Genomic DNA, 20058 nt, shown 5'->3' with positions numbered 1-20058 from the left:
GTTGTAGGTTGATTCAGGCCTGGGACCTAGTACATGTCTGAAATACTCTGCAAAATGGATAATAACAATTCTTTGATTAGCTTGGATATTCTAGTTCATGGGAATGATAAGCGTGTATTATACATAAAGATTTTTTTTAGATCACGTACGAATGATTCCAAGTGCACATTTTTTGTTTAGTTCAGATCTCCTAATAATGATTCCAAGTGTAGTGCACTGTCTAATGCTGCAAACAAATCCCCTAGTCGGTTACCGTGTCTATCTATAGTCTTTACACTGGTAGCGGGCCGGTGGCAGCTTATCGCTAGTTGTACTCTAAAAATCAAAGCATTCACCTTCTTCTATTATTATGTTTTGCATAAACGAGATGTTTTAAACAAAAGGAAAATTGCAAAGCAATATACACGAATATCTAGACAATTAGGCGTGAAAAAACCCTAAGAGATGCAGGACATAATGTATCACACTCTAACATCAAGAGAAGAAGAAAGAGTAAGCAAAGCATTGCAAGATATGATTAAGATGACAGAGAACGTGGCAGGAGGACGCATATATACCTTGTTTTCTATGTGCGCCAGCTTCATCTTGTTCTCCTCTAATTCAAACCATTCACATAGTCCAGGGCACGCAATTATCCTTAATTCTTGGAGGTTAGTGAGTTGATGCATTCCCTCAGGAAAAGACTTGATATGTTTACATCCATCGATTCGAAGTTTCCTGAGGGAGGTGGGCAGGAGACATACCATTTCTTGGTTGTGATTGAGCTTCATCTTTCCCTCCTCTGGTTCAGCAACCACGTGCTCTAATGCATTGCACCAAGTCAATTGTATTTCCTGGAGGCTGGTGAGCTGTTGTATGCTTGCCGGCAAAGACCTCAAGCCATCACTGCTATGTATGTAAAGTTCCTTGAGAGAGGTTAATTCGCCTAGCCAATGTGATACTGATATGCTTTTAAAGCAAGCCACCAGTGTTAGTGATTCAAGCTTTGTTAGTTGCCTCATGCTCTCACACACCTCCTTTACACTATTGATACTCATTATAACCAGTTTCTTTAGGGATGGGAGCTCGCTCAACCATATTGGCAGTTCTTCCATGTGTTGGTCTTCTAGGCATAGTTTCTCCAAAGAGGATAGTAGTTGGATGATATCTGGTGAGCCGGTTAGATCACCACAATTGGCAATAGACAAAGAAGGGAGTCCAGAGAAGTGTCGAAGCAACCTCCACTCATGCAGTGGCACCTTACAGTCTCTAACTGACAAACAAGTAGCTACTGTAGAAGAGGAGGAGGAAGCACTAGTGTGTGACTCAATGCACTCATCCCATGATGATAACACATTATCACTGCTTGATATGTACCAGTCCTTAGATTTAGGCAGAGGCCCTTTCATCCTTAGCATGGGGCAACCATGTATTTCTACTTCTGTTAACACATTATCACTTCCAGATTTGCCATATCTCTGAGAACCAGTGAGTTCAGGTTTGGTAGTTGGCCCACTACCCAGCCTGGAAAGATGACACTGTTATAACCACTTATCTCCAATTTACTCAGTGTGCTTGGAGGCACTAGTTTTTCCAGCAACATTTCGTCATCCACAAATCTGTCAACACCTTGAGTCCACTTCAGTTTCAACTCCCAAATGCTTTTCTTTGCCATTAATTTTATACTATGTGCCTCTCCCGCGGACTTCACATTTTCAACTTTACTTATCTCCAGCTCAAAAGGATCTGTTGGCTTTAGCAGGACAAGATTGCTGCTAGATCCATCAGCAGCAGCACGCACCACAAAGTGTGGTAATGATATGGTGATGGCACCGAGCTGAGGTATTCCCCAAAGACAGTCACAACCGTTTAAATAAATAAATTTCAAACTACCAATTGCACATATATTTTCTGGTAACATTACCAAGCCAGAATTTGAGAGGTCCAATGTATGCAGCTTCGTCAGGCTACAAATACTTTCAGGCATTCTTACGATATGATAATTTCCAGACAAGTCCAAGTGCTCTAGATTTGAGAGATCAATTCTGCATATCTGGTTGATGAGAATGTCCAAGGTTTTCTCAGACATATAACTGAATCGAGTGGTATCGTCCGAGGAATCTACTGGTATGTTTCTTAGTCGAGATAGATTCAAATACCGGAGCTTTGTCAGATCATCTGGCAGCGAACTGAGGTGTGTCTCTTTTAAATTCAAATATTGCAGACTGGTGAGACCAACCAAAGCTTCATGTACACAATCAACCATCCCACAGTATGATAAATCAAGGTGGACCAAACTTTTTAGGCTGCCAAAAACTCTGGGCAGTTTTTTCAAATTTTGCCAACTGTATAACTTTAAGTACTTGAGTTGAGTGAGTCTGCCCAGCGATTCAGGGAGTTTTTTTACTTCACAATGCCATGAAGATAAGTTCAAATACTTGAGTTTGGTGAGGGCGCCCAAAAATTCTGCTTCTTCACAACATCGAAGATATGAGTTGTGTGATAAGTTCAAATATTGTAGTTTGGATAGGCCACCCAGAGCTTCTGGTATGTGTCCAATATTTGGGCAGTATGATAAGTTCAAATACTCTAGTTGTGTGAGGCCCTCCAAGAACACTGATATTCCTTCAACAGATGAGCAACCTGATAAATCCAAATGCACCAACTGTTGTAGCCTCCTGAATGATTTTGGCAGTTTTGTAATTCCAGAACAACTTGACAAATCAAGATACAACAGACCCTCAATTTCTCCAATTGACTCTGGTAGAGCTAATATTGTAGGAGATCCATGAAGGTTCAGGTAAATCAATTTTGACAGCTTAGTGATACTGTCTGGAATCTTTGCATCTTGGACTCTTGGAGTGTTAAGATATCTTAATTGCTTCAGGTCACCAATACAGTATGCCAGCTTATGTATGGTGCACTCACTTAAGTCCAAGACACGCAAATACTTGGCAGATGAAAATGCAGCATCATGAAGTTCATATTTTTGTCACAATCCATAAAACGCAATGCTCTTATCTTGGATAAGTCTGATCCCAATGGCTTGCTACAATTATCTAGCAATGCATAGTGGTAGCGGCTTCCTTCAGCATTATTGATATTGCCAACAAAAATAATTTCATCCTCCATGACAGATCTTGCTAAATCATGTACCAGGTCATGCATGGTCAACAATATAACATCTTCGTCATATAGCTCAAAAATCTGCAACAAAATCATTCAGCAGTGTCATACTTTTGGATTTATTTATATTTAAAAAAATTATGACTTCATTCCTTAAATCTAAACCACTTTATGCGTCAATTCCTTTATTAAATGCTAAATTTTATTTTTGGTCCCCTGCTATTTCCCAAGTTTAGATTTGGTCTTTAAGATCTAAACTAGACAATTATGAACTTTGAGTCACAAGCCCATACGAATTTCTTCTCTCAAACATTGCAAAATCATATTCAATGACATGGCGGTTCTTTTGCGCCAGCGTCTGCCAGTTAAACATGATTCTACTTCAAAAAATATATATTTGAATTTCAAGGAAACTGGGGAAGGAAATAATTATTTGATAAAATTCAGAAGAAGAAAAAAAATACTGCGAACACTAATGCAACAGAAGAACAAAAAAAACAAGAAAATGTAGGAAAATGAAAACCCAGCAGCGCCTTCCTTCATCCTCGCCTATCAACGAGAAAGACGAGGGGGTTGCAGTTCATCGTCTCCCACCTACCTATGTAGGCAGGTGGTAGCTGCAACATGCAGCCTGCGTCACCAGATCCGGCGGCAGCAACCACAATTTTTCAGTCTCTCACTAGTACGGAACAACCTATCACATAAGATACATCACCAGCAATTTTGACGAAACCGGTGGTGATAGCTACCATGGTCCATTAAAGACGGGATATCACTGGTTTCAGAAGATATGCTTATAATCATACGTACGAACTTATTCTTAGTTATACAGAAACGTGTATTTGACCATTTTGTGCGAAAGGATTTACAGCAATCCTTTGGTAATGTGAGCTCGCTAGCAGGAATATTATTATTACTTTTGGCTGCTGGAAGATGGCTAGCGATTGGCTTGGTTGACCGTCCCACCTACGGGCTAGAAATCCACATCACGGGCTGGTGCAAAACCGCTAGTCATGAGATTCAGCATAGGCGGGTGAGCCACGTCTGAAGTCTGATGAATGTGGTCATTGGGGGGCTATTATGTCCACGTGTGTTAGCTCGAGCTATTTCTGTACCGCGAGTACTGGTGGCTGGCAAAACCGCTACTATACTGTACTATCTCTGTAACTTAATATAAGACGTTTTTGGCACTATAATAATGTCAAAAAATGTCTTACATTAATTTGCGCAGGGAGTATGTCTGAAACGGTTCCGTATTTTGTGATGGGACTGTCTGGTTTGCATGTATACCAGGGGTGATTCACCATGATGGTTTCCAAGACCGCATCAGATGGGTGTTTTAGTCCTGAATAGCTATTACTGCTATTCAGTGAACCGAAATATGGTGGTGTATATTTTACGATTAATGTAGTAAAAAAACTGATTCGAAAAGAACATCGAAAAAAGAACAGGGAGATTAACTTATCGCACCAAGTTATCATGCTAGTTGCAGTAAGCCCAATAGCATGTGTAAGTAAGAGACTGTTTATGCAAATGCATATGCCACATGTGGATGCAAACTAAAGACCTCGGGGTGGGCATTTCTTACAACAGGATATTACGATTTTCCCACCGGCCTTAGTACTCCCTCAGATCCATACTTGTTGCTGCTTTAGTTCAACTTTATACTTGATCAGAGGGAGTACTTACTAATGTGTACTCTTTGTTTAAGTATAGCATGCTGCAGTAAAACCAATAATTGAATATTCTAGGGATGTGTTGGGTTGCATTTGTGCGCATCAATCGTTGAGATATTGTCAAGAAGTTATTTGGAAAAGTTGTACTGTAAGCAATGATTATGTGATGTACTCAAAATCATTCTTGGGGATTTTAGAATTATACTATAGTTTCAATATCTGTCAGCTTGTGTACTTTAACAACTATACTTGAGTTAATTACCTTACACCAGTTCCAACAGACTAATGAAAAGAAATCGTAAAAGGTATGAATAAACTCATAGATGGGGACTTGAAAGGATCAAGAAAAGAGAGGCCCAAAAGCTGACTAATGTATCTCTGGCCGAGCTCCCAGGAAGTGAAACCAAGAGAAACCCACTGATGAACAAGATCATCTTTAAGTATCTTATGACCTTTTGGAAATATTGCACAATAGGCAAAGCATAGCTTCAGATACGAAGGCAAAACACTATAGCTTAACTTCAGTGATGCAAGCACTTGTGTAGAAGATGTATCTTCCAAAGAAGGTGCAGTCCAGATATTACTATCTCTCACTGATTCCCATTGACCAGACTTCATAGATTGCAACGTGTGTCCAAGTGATTTAGCTGCTAAAGCCACACCCGCACACTTCATTGCAATGACCTTGCCTATTTCCACCAATTGTTCTTTGTCACCTCTAGATTCAAATGCACTCTTTTGCTTTATAATAGACCAACACATATCATCAGTCAAGGGTGCTAATTTGTATGGTTGGATGGTAGACATCTTCTTTGCAATACCTTCACCCCGTGTGGTTGCTATAACAACCACCTTACTGCTCTCCCCAACTTTTAACATATCTTTCAGTTCTTCCAACTGAGATATGTTGTCTTCCCACAGGTCATCCAAAACAATCAGAATCTTCTTGTTGGCAAGGAGCTTTTCAAGGGAATTATGGATCATCTGCTTTCCAGTGTACCCACTCTCTTTATCTTTCTCTGATAGTTGTGATATTATAGAGTTCCCAATTTTGATCAAATCAAATGTCTGAGACACGTAAACCCACACTTGAGAGTATTCATTGAATTGGGAACTATTGTAAACCATTTTTGCCAAGGTTGTCTTGCCAAGGCCTCCAATGCCATATATAGGAAGGATTGTGATATCCTTTGTCATGCTCTCCGATAAAGAAGCCAATATTATATCTCTCTCCTCAGTCCTCCCAGTGATTTCTGTCTCCAGGGTTGATGATGTTTCCCGTATATCAGTCACCTTTGGCTCATTGGCATTAGTGTGGTCTGTTAACTTGAATTCCTTGTGTTGATCTGTTATGACCTTCAGGTCGTCCCTCATGTTCTTCATCCTATTGGCCATTGTAATGTTGGGGCCAATTGTGAGACAAGGGATCATGTTCGCCAAATATTTTTTGAAGGAGAACTGCAAGACAGTTGCTTTGTTAGTAAAATACAAAATGGCCAACACTCAACAGAAAATTTTGTTAAAACATAAGAGGCAAATCCTCTTATTTCTAAGAACCTCCGACTGTAAGGGCCAAGGTTAAGACCACCTTTAATGATGTGCTGAGAACTGGAGCTAGAACAAAATGGTATGGAGATGTTTCAGATGCCTGACCCGAAGGCCGAGGCCTATCAAAACCATGTCTAGTTCATCCAAGGATCTGGTGCCCAAATTATTATTGTGGAGACTGGATAACAGATTACCAAGTGTTGTAAAGATGTAGGCATGTTTATTAGCTGTGTGCATCCTAGCTATGAAGAGGCAGAGTGTGTGCTCATTGTGTTTGTATCTGCTTGATATTTCATTTTGAGTCAATAAAAACCGTTATTTGTCAAAAAAAGGGTTGGCGAAGATGTTCACAATCATAGAGCCAAGATCAAGCCAAACAATCTACTAGCAGATTCAATAGCTCAGTATGTTTAACTAATTATTTACAAATTGTTTTCGAATACCTATATGGCAGCTCATTTTGTAGCCAAGCAAGCTACCGCTCAGCTCATCTAGAGGCAGCAGATGTAAAGCACTTGTTTCTCAAAAAGAGAAGAGTAGCATACTCACAAATTAAAGAACTGTGTCAATTTACTGCACAAATGTGTACCTTGCGCGCAGACGGCTGGGCGATGGCCTGTGTGTCTGCTTCGAACTCATCAATCATGTCAGAGATCTCATACAAGAAGTCCTTGAGCCGCTTCAGCCAAAGACCCGTCAGTTCGTCTGTGATGGACTGCCTCTCCGCGACCTTGAGCACTACCTTGACAGACTCCAGCGCCATCTTCATCTTTTTGAGGTCCTTGTCCAAATTCATCTACAGCGCGATCTGACCTCCGATCAGAGAACCAATCTGGTCACCCACCACCTTGAGGATGGCAGCATCAAGCATGCCGCCAAGCGCCGCCATGGCCGCCGCTGCTCGTGCTCGGTCGCGCTCTCAAGGTGCGGGTGTCGAAGGTCGGGGGAGGAAGAATGGTGGGGTAAATGCTACTGAGGTACGCAATGGTGACTTATTGTTGGAGTTTGGGGCCATGGCTCTATCCCAAGTCATTGTATGTCTTCATTTTGGAAGAGGGAATATCTGTAGTGAACAGTTGTACGCATCATGTGGTAGCTTGGCCGGCCCTCCTGCTAACTTGATCCGGTCTATATTACTCTTTTTTTGTTTGGCTTATTCTAATGATAGTGTTATTGGCTGGGTTGCGTCATTTGAATTATTGGCTCTGTTTAGTCTCCAAAATTACTTAACAAAGTGGGGTGGTTTGTTGATGTGCCGCCCAAGTGTTAGTTTTTTCAGAATGTTCAACAAAAAAAGTGTTAGTTTTTTCAGACATAACGTGTTTGGTGGCGGAGTCAACTGTATGAGAAGTCTTTGCTCTGTGTTTTGCATCCATCGATACGGCACAGCTGCTGAACCCGTCCAGAAGACACCTACTACGGAGATAGTTTAAGTTTGCTTAATGCCGCTTGATTCAATAATGGAACCGCCGGCGAAGAGAGGAGGAGAGCGATCGAGCCCAACCAAAACGCGCACCCACCCACTAGGCCTCACTTGGAATGGGTGTAAATTACTGGTCAACACTTGTCTTTTGCCTAGATCGAAAACGAGGGGACCAGGTGTGTATTCTAAACCTGCGAGAAACAGAGCAGAAACGTGAATCCAAACAGGGCCTTAGGTTGGAACATCAGATGTGGCCTTGCCTGCCACAGATTAGTTTGAAGATGGCAAAGTGGAGTCCACCTGTTTCAAAAAATTGAAGTTCAACTTCAGTCCCGTTTAATTAATGATTGCTTGCAGATAACGGTACAGTTATATCAACCCAGCTAACGGTGTGCCGATGGGCGGCTTTCGTCTTCACGGCGAGACTCCGTACGGTTCATCCAGCTGCGAGATCGGGATGACACAACTTTCGGTGAAAATCGCGCCGACTGCATTCATGGAGAATGATGGCGGCGTCTGTGACGTCGTTCCCTTCTCAAGGCATCTTTGTTGCAGGTTGCGTCAACACGCTCGGGATGCTCTGGGGGAACCCCTAGATCTGGGCCTCCCGGATCCGACGATGATGGCATCTCCCTCATGGGATATCGTTTTGGGGCATGAGCTGACCAGAAGAGCGGTGTCTCATCTACCGCAAGAACGACGACGGGTCTCAACGACGTGGCGCAGTGGAGTTCCGGTGACGGGTGCGTGTGGATGGATGCGTGCATGAGGGCGACACTGTCTGGCACTATGGTGGCGTCGACAATAGTACGGCTTGGCAAGGTGAATGCGTTGACCGTTCCGTAAGATGGGACTGCAGAAGATGGTGGCGGCACATCCAAAGCGCGCGCAGAAGATTCCCGCTGTGGGTCGGCCAGACCGGATGGTGCTCCCGGCCCGATGTGGGGCAGGTGTGAGGGCACTGGATTAGATTGTGCACCTTCATGCGGACCGGGCACATTATCAAGAGTGTAGGTGTTGCGACTTTGTTCGCCAGATAAGAGGCTTTGGGTTTATTCATGTATTTATATTGTTAGACTTGGTTGAATAATAATAAAGATAATTGTGTGCATCGACTGATGTAGACTCCGCTTTTTCGTAAAAAAATATTATTCAACTAACTTCTCTGCAAGAATTCAAAAAGACATAGAACAAGTTGCACAGACAATGCCTACTAACTTAATGGGTGGAATTTGGCACTGCAAAGTATATCTGTCTTCTGTGTTTTGTAGCTGTACACCTAGGCGACAGTGAAGTCGAAGGCAAGGAGGCACACCGAGGAGCAGGAGCCCTTGCTCCGCAGACTAGCCGGGGTGCAGACGGGCTGTCGGACGACACGTTGGACCTCAGCGACGGATCCACATCCAGCTTCGATGATGATGACCCTCGGTGTCCGACACCTACACCGACGGCCAGAGCAGCACCGCCGACCGCACAGGAAGGGGCCGTCAAGGAAATGATGATTTCCTCCACTATCCCCACATAATTAAGTCCCTCTTTGATTCGCAGGATTTTCAAATCGTAGGAATAGGAAAAGTATAGGGTTAGAGTGGCATGCACACATGAATCCTACAGGATTAGCATGGAGTGTTTGATGGCACAGGAAAAGCAAAGGAATTGTAAAAAGAGGTTGTAGTGGATGTTAGATTTCCTATGAAATGTAGTATAAAAGATTACATAGGAAAAATTCCTATGGGATCCAATCCTATGAATCAAAGGACCAACGTAGGAAAATTCTTAAGGATTTCAATCCTCCAGAAATCCTATAGAATTCCTTTGAATCAAAGGAGCCCTTAGTGATTTTTCTTATGTTTAAGTATTGTCTGGTTGATGAAAATTGTTTATTTGTATCAGTGAATTATGCCCGACTTGATTATGTTTGTTGCTTGGCGTTGATCTACGTGGGTAAATTGTGTATGTTGCATCTGTTACAAGATTATGAGGGGCAAAATTTAAGATGCATGGCTTCGGACGAACCAAAATGAGAAGTGCCAGCCAGTGTCCGTTTAAGGGGCTGCATTTGATGACTGCGTCTATAGATGCTCTAAGTGGGAGTAGGTTTTGGTGCGGTGATACGTCTCCAATGTATCTATAATTTTTGTTGGTCCATGCTATTATACGTCTTCAATGAAGCCACCGTCGTCTCGCCTTTCTGAACACAATACAAATCCTAACAAAGATTGAAAAAAGACTAAAAATGAAGCCCTTCCGTCGGCCCTTGTCAGGATCCATTGCGCCTCTATTGCCCTAGGGCTACCGGAGACGAGGCGGATCTGCACCATCGCCAGCAAGAGGCAGATACCCAAACTTTCTTTCTTAAAGGAGGAGAAGGCTGCTGCTGGCGTAAGGAACGAGTTCATTAGATATGCAATAATTAATGGAACAATGCTTACGTTGCCTTGCAGTGTTAACTACTACTGTCTGTCATATACGTAGTAGTAGAGTACCTCTGAGGTGGCTTTAACCACCATAGATTTCTTTAGACACTGTATTGTCTTGTAGTGTTAGTTAGCGATTACTTCTACATAGACAACGCTGGATTTTTGTTATCCATCTGACATCTCTGCTAAATAATCAACGATATAGGGCAAGTTGCACATCATAGAGAAGAACTGATGGCGCAAAAAAAAGCATACTACGCGTTTGTCGACTGATCTTTTCGAAACAAGACCCTTGTTGCAAAACCCCTGTTGTAACATGACTTTTCTTGCAAAAGCATTTCTGACCTTTTTTTGTATTTCTGCAACAAGACACTTGTTGTAAAATTTGCAACAACATCTTTAGCCTTTTCTCCGTATTTCTGCAAGAAAACCTTTGTTTAAAAAAAACTACAACAGAAATCATGTTGCAGAATCTCGTCGCCGCGTCGTATTCCTGCACCAAAACATTTGTTGCAATTCTTTTTTGCAACAGAGACTACGTTGCGTCGATGCGTCGTATTTGCACTAGCTTCGCCACCGTCATTCGCAACAATACCATTGTTGCACAAACTAGTTGCGGACCTGCTCGAGAGCCTGTCGCCTGCGGGAGGTCTCCCACGACTGTTGCAAAGCACCGATGGCCATAGTAGCCGAGCACCGTCGACGAGCTTCATGGCAGTGTAGCCTGACGGGGCAGTAGCAGGCTAGCAGCTCCTAGCAACCGCGAACAGCTCGACCGCGTATCCACGGATTGGCAGCTTGGGGCGCCATGGCTTGCTGCAAAAAGGGAGGAGTAAGGGCTGCTTGCTGGAAGGGATGAGGAGAAATTCATGGCTACTTGACTACAAGACGCTTCGTGCGTGAGCAACAAAAAGATGTATGCGGTGACCTGAGAGATAGAGGAGAGCGGCGTGAGATATTTTGGGAGAGAGAAGAAGTCTTGATTTCTCTGAAAGAGATAAGATTGAGAGGAATACGTGGGACAAGGTAGCATGTGGCAGATGAAAGAGGCGGTTGACGTTTACTACGTGTGATCCGCCGGCGAAAAGTTAGCTTTTCCCCACAAAAAACAAAGAGCAAAGCAGCAGAGAATGAAAACAGCATCGAAGTGTACACAAGATAAAATATTAGCATGATTTCTCGCAAAAAAAACACACACACACACGAGCATGATTGGTGTTGACCATCGCTCTTTTTCTTGTATCGAGAGGAAATACACATTTTTCGGGAGCAACTAGTTAACGAGCGCTCCTTCGGGAGCCTCGCAATGATCAGCGCCACTTGGCGCGCTTTCAGCCATTTGCCACGTGTCGCGTTCTGGACGTTCCCTTCGGATTTTATTTTTTTTATTTTTCCGCACGTGTTTTCGGTTTTTTAAACGGTTTTTTGGTTTTTTCGACGTTTTGGTTTTCCCCCAGTTTTTCTTAGCTTTTCGATCAATTTTTTTTGCGTAAAAAAACGCGTTTTCTTTTTTTCCCTTTCATGAAAGTCATGGTTTTTCTTCCGCGAGAGGCACGGTTGTGCTTTTACGAGAGTCACGGCCGTGCCTCTCAAAAAGGGAAAAACAAAACGCGTTTTTTGTTTTTTTTTCTTTCGGGAGAGTCACGGTTTTGCTTCCGCGAGAGGCACGGTTGTACTTTTGCAAAAGTCACGGCCGTGCCTCTCGGAAAGAAAAAAAGTACACGTTTTCTGTTTTTTTTCTTTCGTGAGAGTCACGGTTTGGCTTTCGTGAGAGGCATGATTGTGCTTTCGTGGGAGTCACGGCCGTGCCTTTCGGAGACGGAAAAAAAACGCGTTTTCTGTTTTTTTTCCATCCACGAGAGTCACGGTTTTGCTTCTATGAGAGGCACGGTTGTGATTTCGCGAGAGGCACGGACGTGCCTCTTTCGGAAAGGGAAAAAAACCATGCTCCCGGTCCGGTTTTTTTCGTCCAGTTTTTTTCGTGAAAAAAAAGTTCGTCAAAACCCAACAATGACAGTGGCAGTGCCATTGTTGGAGTATGTTTCAGGCTTTTAGCATGGTTAGCTGCCTGTTAACACCGATTAGATCGAGTAGCAACAGTACCAGCAGATTAGTTTGCTGACAGACAAACTAGCATCAAGTTCTATAACTATAAGCAAACAAGTACAGTACCTATCACGCACTCTAGGACAGAATGAATACAAGCCACGAACATGCAGGTTCTACAATCATATGTAGAGTAGTTGTTACAACGAACAGCGCACTTGGGCAGTTGCCGAAGTAGGTAACAAAAGTATGCAAACCAAGCACAAAATTATGCAGAACAGAGAACTAGCAGCCTCAGAGTTCCATGCATACTGCACATCTTGCAAAACTCGGATCCTCCTCCAACTCTCTGAAATTAACAGCACCGCACACACAACAAAACCTTGAGGGTAGATAGGCCTGCAACCATGTAGCTAACTCTGCTTTGGCTGCTAACACTGTAAAGAGTAGAGTAGTTTGCTCACAGACAAACTAGAAAGAGATTACAAATACTAGGCATGCTCAACAAAAGCACAAAGTAGAAATCTCCTGTTTGGTTAACCATACAGAAACAGGACCCAATTAATGGAAATGGGAAATAGTACAAGTATTGCAATCTCCTATTTGGTTAACCATACAGAAAAGTGAAAGGAGCAGGGAACATACGCCTACAAACTAAGCACAAAGTAGAAAGGGTGGGGGAGAGGACTCTACATTGAGTTTCAAGAACCTGTAGAACAAAACACTAGTACAGGCGATGGCCTGCATCTTCAAAGTCACATGCTGCAGGTCTTGCAAACAAGTTTCACGTCACGATGGCTTGTAATTTCAAGTTCTTCTTCAACTCCAACAATTTAAATCACCCAGAACAAAATCTTGCAGGTTGGTTCAGGTCGCAACCTGGTTGTGCAGCATATGCATGCACTGTCTAGAACTCAATCCGCTGTAAAACGAATGGTGAAAATTATTTGATTAGATTCAATTCTTGCTGATATGAATGATAAGTGCAGGTTCAATATACAGGAGAAACATGTTTTGTTCAGATCAAGAAGAAAAGTTTAACGCACTGGCCTCGGCCTGTACTGCAAACAAATTCCCAATACACTTATTGTGTCCATCTTTACATTGGTAGAGGTACACTGTCACTTGACGTACTCTAGAAATTAGACTACTTGTCTTTGCACTATTATTATTATATTTTGGAAAACAAGGCGCTTTTAAACAAAAGGGAAATTGCAAATCCAAGTAGATGAATATCTCTGCATGTATGCATGAAAGAACCAAATAAGAAATGCAAGATGAATACATCAAGAAAAAACGAAACATGAAGCATATCAGAATAAGATTAGTATGACAAAGGGCTTGGCGGGACACATACCTTCTTTTCTATGCGAGCCAGCTTGGCCTTTGTCTCCTCTAATTCAAACCATTGCTTTAGTCCAGGGCACCCCGTTATTTGTAGGTCCTGTAGGTTAGTGAGTTGATGTATTCCCTCAGGAAAAGACTTGATACCATCACATCCACTCAGATAAAGTCTCTTTAGAGAGGTGGGCAGCACAGATTCCCTTTCTTGGTTGTGAGTGAGCTTCATCTTTCCGTCCTCTGGTTCAGCAACTACGTGCTCTAGTGCATTGCAGCTAATAAGTAATATTTTCTGGAGGCTGGTGAGTTGTTTGATGCTTGCCGGCAAATACCTCAAGCCTTCATTGTTATCTAGGGCAAGTTGCTTGAGAGAGGTCAATTCGCCTACCCAATGTGGCACTGCAGATATGCTTTTGCAGAAGCTCAGTTGTAGCCATTCAAGCTTTGTGAGTTGCCTCATGTTCTCGTTCAACTCCTTTATACGACTGCTATGCTGTATATACAGAGTCTTTAGAGATGGGAGCTCGCCCAACATTTTGGCAGTTCTTCCATGTGTTGGTCCTCTAGCCATAGTTCCTCCAAAGAGGATAGTAGTTGGATGATATCTGGTGAGCCGGTTGGATCGCCACAATTGGCAATAGACAAAGAAGGGAGTCCAGGAAAGTGTTGAAGCCACCTCCATTGGTGAGGCCCCTTGCAGTCTCTAATTGACAGCCCAGTAGTTACTAGAGAAGAGGAGAAAGCACTGGTGTGTGACACAATGCACTCATCCCATGATGATAACACATAATCACTGCATCGTATCTCCCATATTTTAGCTTTGGGCAGAGGCCCTTTCATCCTTAGCATGGGACAACCATTTATTTGCACTCTTGTTAACACGTTCTCCTCACCGGTGGAGTATGAAGTGTCCCACTCTTCCAGATTTGCCATATCTCTGAGAACCAGTGAGTTCAGGTTTGGTAGTTGGCCCACTACCCAGCCTGGAAAGATGACACTGTTATAACCACTTATCTCCAATTCACTCAATGTGCTTGGAGGCACTAGTTTTTCCAGCAACATTTTGTCATCCACAAATCTTTCAACACCTCGAGTCCACTCCAGTTTCAACAACCGAATGCTTTGCTTTTCCATTAATTTTATACTATGTGCCTCTCCTGCGGACCTCACATTTTCAAGTTCAGTTATCTCCAGCTCAAAAGGATTTGTGGACTTTAGCAGGACAAGATTGCTGCTAGATCCATCATTACGAGCACGCACCACAAAGTGTGGTAACGATATTGCACTACTATCGAGTTGAGGTACTTCAGCAAGACTGTAACAATTCTCTAAATAAAGAAACTTCAAGCTACCAACTGTACATATACTCTCAGGTATTTTCTCCAATCATCTGCACCTTGAGAGGTCCAATGTGTGCAGTTTTGTCAGGCTACAAATACTTTCAGGTATTCTTTCCATATAATTTTCAGACAAGTCCAAATGCTCTAGATCTGAAAGATTAATTCCGCATATCTGGTTGATGAGACTGTCCAAGGTTTCTGCAGAGAGAGGATCATATGAGGAGTCTACTGGTATATTTCTTTGTTTAGATATATTTAAATACCGAAGCTTGGTCAGATCATCTGGCAGCGAACTAAGGTGTGTTTCTTTTAAATTTAAATGTTGCAGACTGGTAAGACCGACCAAAGCTTCATGTATACCATCAATCATACAACAACGTGATAAGTCAAGATGGAGCAGGTTCTTCAGACTCCCAAATAATCTTGGCAATTTTTTCATATCTCGCCAACCTGATAAGTTTAAGTACTTGAGTTAACTGAATCCGCCCAAAGATTCAGGGAGCTTCTTGAGTCCACATTTCCTTGAAGATAAGTTCAAATACTCGAGTTTGGTGAGGGCACCCAAAAGAGGTAAATACATCAGAGGTCTTAGAACTTGCACATGGCGGTCACTTTGGTGCACAAAGTTGCAAAATACGTGTTTGTGGTCACTAAACTTGCGAGGCCGTTCAAATACAGTCACTCTCACCGTATGTATGCGTATTCGTAGTTGCCAGCATGACATGGGCCCGCTGTAAGCCGCTGTAAATGTTCTTGTATGATAGATTTTTGTAGAAAAGCCCTTAGCTCTTCTTTTATTTACATAAGAAGCCCCTCAAATAAAAAAACAGTGGAGGGATTTTGATCCCACGACGTATTACTGGGTGGCTCGCTTGGACAACCACCACAACAACAGTACGGCAACCTTGTATATCTTATCAACGCAGACTGAAAAAATTTAATGAAGAAATCTATCTAATAACCTGTGCAACCGGCGGGTTCGAACCTATGACATGGTGATTCACTCGCGCATAAGCTAACCACCAGGCAACTACGACATGTGATGTAGTTTGTGGACAAACAATGTATATGTTTTTTATCACTCTTGTTCTATGTAAATACGTGCCATTTTAAAAACTGTTTAAACATTGTAAAAAAATGTTTGTGTAATTCAAAATATGTTCGTGCATTAAAAAAGCTACGCGAACAGTTTTTTGAACTATGCGAACATAATTGTACATTCTGTAATTCAAAATATATAATGTTTCAACTTTTTTTAATGCAATGTACATTTTTTAGTTAACACAAATATTTTTTACAGTGTTTAAACATTTTTTTAACGCATGTACATATTTTGAATTGCACAAATAATCTTTTATAAAGTTTAAATATTTTTAAAATAAAAAATATTTAATTAATGTAATATAAATATTAACTTGTTTTACTAATGACTTATATCAACAAAATTATAATTTAAATATTATACATGATTAAATATTCATACCAACAGTTTAGATTTTAAATTATTAATATTGTAAACTATACAAACATTGAACTATACAAAATGTGCATATAATTATTGAAATGATTGTATAATTAAAATAGTTTATGAATTTAATTTTAAAAATTATTAGTATTATAATAATAATAATATTTTTATTATTCATAAATATTATTTGGAAATAATACATGAACAATCTTTTATGATCCATGAATTTCTAAAATAACACGAATAGGTTTAACGATACAACATTTTTTTAATTATGAATATTTCTAAAAGATGCACATTTTTTGAATTATGAATATTTTAAAAATTATTTTTGTTATTTTTATACAAACATTTTTATAATTTATAAGTATTATTTAAGAATAATACATGAACAATATTTGAAAGTTATCTTATTATTGGCATTATAATTTACATACTGTCTACAAATTTTTGTAAAAATAAACAAGTGCAAAGTAGGTCGCGTGGACCGCAGACCATTTCTGCTCCATGAGCGTTTTTTTTTTGTACATTAAATGTAGTTATCCATAATGGTTCTGTACATACATGTGGTGCAGTGGCTGGGACGTGTATTGTTCTAGCATTAGGTCGAGGGTTTGAGACCTGGTCGTCATACTTTTTTTGGATAAATTATCGCTCATCCTGAGAGTTAGGTCCCATCGGTGGTTGACTTTTTTTGCACAAAAAGAAAAAGAAGCAAGGGTTTTGTGCAATAATGCGTCCATGTGTCATTGACAGTGGCCCGTGCCGTGCTGGTGTAAATGGATACACCCGCGTACGGGGAGGGTGACTGTATTTGAACGGTCTCACAAGTTTAGTGACTACAAATACGTATTTTGCAACTTTGTGCACCAAAGTGACCGTTGCGTGCAAGTTCTATGACCCGTGGTGTATTTACCTCCACCCAAAAATTCTGCTTCTTTACCACATTCAAGATATGAGCTGTTTGATAAGTTTAAATACTGCAGTTTGGATAGGCCGCCCAGAACTTCTGGTATATCTCCGATATTTGGGCAGTATGATAAGTTCAAATACTCTAGCTGTGTGAGGCTCTCCAATAACACTGATATTCCTTCCACAGACGAGCAATTTGATAAGTCCAAATGCGCCAATTTTTGTAGCCTCCTGAATGATTCTGGCAGTTTTGTAATTCCGGAACAACTTGACAAATCAAGATACATTAGACTCTCAATTTCTCCAATTGACTCTGGTAATACTAAGATTGTAGGAGATCCATGAAGATTCAGATAAATCAATTTTGAGAGCTTGGTGATACTGTCTGGAATCTTTGCATCTTGGACTCTTGAAGCATTAAGATATCTCAATTGCTTCAGTTCACCAATACAATCTGCCAACGTATATATGGCGCACTCACTTAAGTCCAAGACACGCAAAGACTTGGCAGATGAAAATGCAGCATCATGAAGTTCATATTTGTCACAATCCATAAAACGCAACGCTCTTATCTTGGATAAGTCTGATCCCAATGACTTGCTACAATCATCTAGCAATGCATAGTGGTAGCGGCTTCCTTCAGCATTATTAATATTGCCAACAAAAATAATTTCATCCTCCATGACAAATCTTGCTAAATCATGCACCAGGTCATGCATGGTCAACAATATAACATCTTCATCATATAGCTCAAAAGTCTGCAACATAATCATTCAGCAGTGTCAGACTTTTGGATTTATTTAGATTTAAACAATTTATGACTTCATTCTTCAAGTGTAAAACATTTTTATGCGTCAACTCCTTTATTAAATACTAAATTTTATTTTTGGTCCCCTGCTATTTCCCAAGTTTAGATTTGGTCTTTAAGATCCAAACTAGACAATTATGAACTTTTGAGTCTCAAGCCCATACGAATTTCTTGTCTCAAACATTGCAAAATCATATTTGATGACGCGGCTGTTCTTTTGCGTCAGCGTCTGCCACTTAAACATGATTTTACTTAACAAAAAAAATAGGAAAGGAAAATAATTATTTGATAAAATTCAGAATAAGAAAAAAAAATACTGTGAACACTAATGCAACAGAAGCACAAAAAAAACAAGAATATGTAGGAAAATGAAAACCCTGCAGTGCCTTGCTTCATCCTCGCCTCTAGGGATGATGACCTATCAACGAGAAAGACGAGGAGGTTGCTGTTCATCGTCTCCCACCTCCCTATGTAGGCAGGTGGTAGCCCGCCTCGGGCCTCCATGCGAGGTAGCTGCAACAGGCAGCCTGCATCATCAGATCCCACGGCAGCAACCACAATTTTTTAGTCTCTCACTAGTATGGAACAACCTATCACATAAGATACATAACCAGCAATTTTGACGAAACCCGGTGGTTATGTATCACATAAGATACATAACCCAGCAATTTTGGGTCCATTAAAGATGGGATCTCACTGGTTTCAGAAGATATGCTTATAATTATATGTACGAACTTATTCTTAGTTGTACAGAAACGTGTATAGATTTGTCTATTTGACCATTTTGTGTGAAAGGAATTACATCAATGCTTTTGTAATGTGAGCTCGCTAGCAGGAATATTATTATTATTACTTTTGGCTGATGGAAGATGACTAGCGATTGACCGTCTGATGCATGTGTTCATTGGCGGGTTCCTCTGTCCACGTGTGTTAGCTCGAGCTATCTCTGTCCTGCGAGTACTGGTGGCTGGCAAAACCGCTAGTATAATGTACACTATTCCCGCCGTACTTAATATAAGACGTTTTTGGCAATATAACAATGCCAAAAAATCCTATATTAATGCTCGTCGGTGCGGCGGACATGCCAGGTGGTGGGTCCTTGTGGCGGCCGGTGCGGCGGATCTTGGGACCCCATTTCCGAGCTCGTCGCAGGACGCGCGTGGCAGCTGGAGCTTCCTCCGGCATCGATGGCGCTTGATGCGGGATCATGGCGTTGGTTGCCATTGTATGGGTGAAGACAACGGCTGGCGGGATGGTGGGTGCTCCCTGTAGCGCCCAGAATCGGGGTGGCGGCCCCTCTTCATCAACGGCGGCGGACTTTGAGGTCGTGTGGGCGACTCGGAGTCAGGATCTCGAGGTGGTGGCGGTATGGGTTCGATGTGGCTCGGCGGGTGACACATGTGCCTCTTTCGGAGTTGTCAGGCAATGCATGTCGCCGGCAGGTGGAGCCATTGGTGGATGCGCTACCGACGGATGTTATGCACAACGTCTTATGTGGAGACGTCAAGTCATGCCTGCTATCGGCAAGTGATGCACGGTGGCTCTGGTGGAGGTCTCATGTTTAGACTGTTGGTGTTGGATCGAAGGTGGTGCAGTAGTAGTGGGAGGCAGGCCGTATGGGACGTCTTTGTCTTCCGTTGTCTTCTCCAGAGGTATCCGGCTATCGAGGCGTCGGTAGACGGATAAGGGTGGATGGTATAGTAGGCTTCAACGACGAGTTTATGCACTTCGGTGGAAATATAAGATCACAGATCGGGCTATGTCGACGCGTGCATGCGCCGTGTTCTTGCTGAAGGTGGTTACTTGAAGCTTGGATTTGAGTATGAGAATCCCGAGTTCAACCATGTGGCGATTCCTTCTTGAAGGCGTAGCCCAGGAGTTGTGTATTTTTCGTCTTTGTTGTGTCTTATAACATAGGATTATAGTGGCCTCAAGGCATGTGAAGAGGAGATTGAAATCTGTCAAAAAGAT

General features: G+C 41.8%; 2 pseudogenes; both read right to left on the bottom strand.

Annotated features, from left to right (window-relative positions):
• Nucleotides 1-26: 26 nt before the first annotated feature.
• LOC147993079 (putative disease resistance RPP13-like protein 1) lies at nucleotides 27-7218 on the bottom strand (annotated as a pseudogene).
• Nucleotides 7219-13125: 5907 nt separating this feature from the next.
• Nucleotides 13126-19272, bottom strand: LOC147993078 (uncharacterized; annotated as a pseudogene).
• Between the last annotated feature and the right edge of the window lie 786 nt (nucleotides 19273-20058).

This window comes from Triticum urartu, chromosome 1A (assembly GCF_056163025.1).
Source record: "Triticum urartu cultivar PI428250 chromosome 1A, HENAU_Tu73, whole genome shotgun sequence".
NCBI lineage: Eukaryota > Viridiplantae > Streptophyta > Magnoliopsida > Poales > Poaceae > Triticum > Triticum urartu.
Note: the sequence above shows the minus strand (reverse complement) of the source record. Positions and strands in the feature narration are given on the sequence as shown.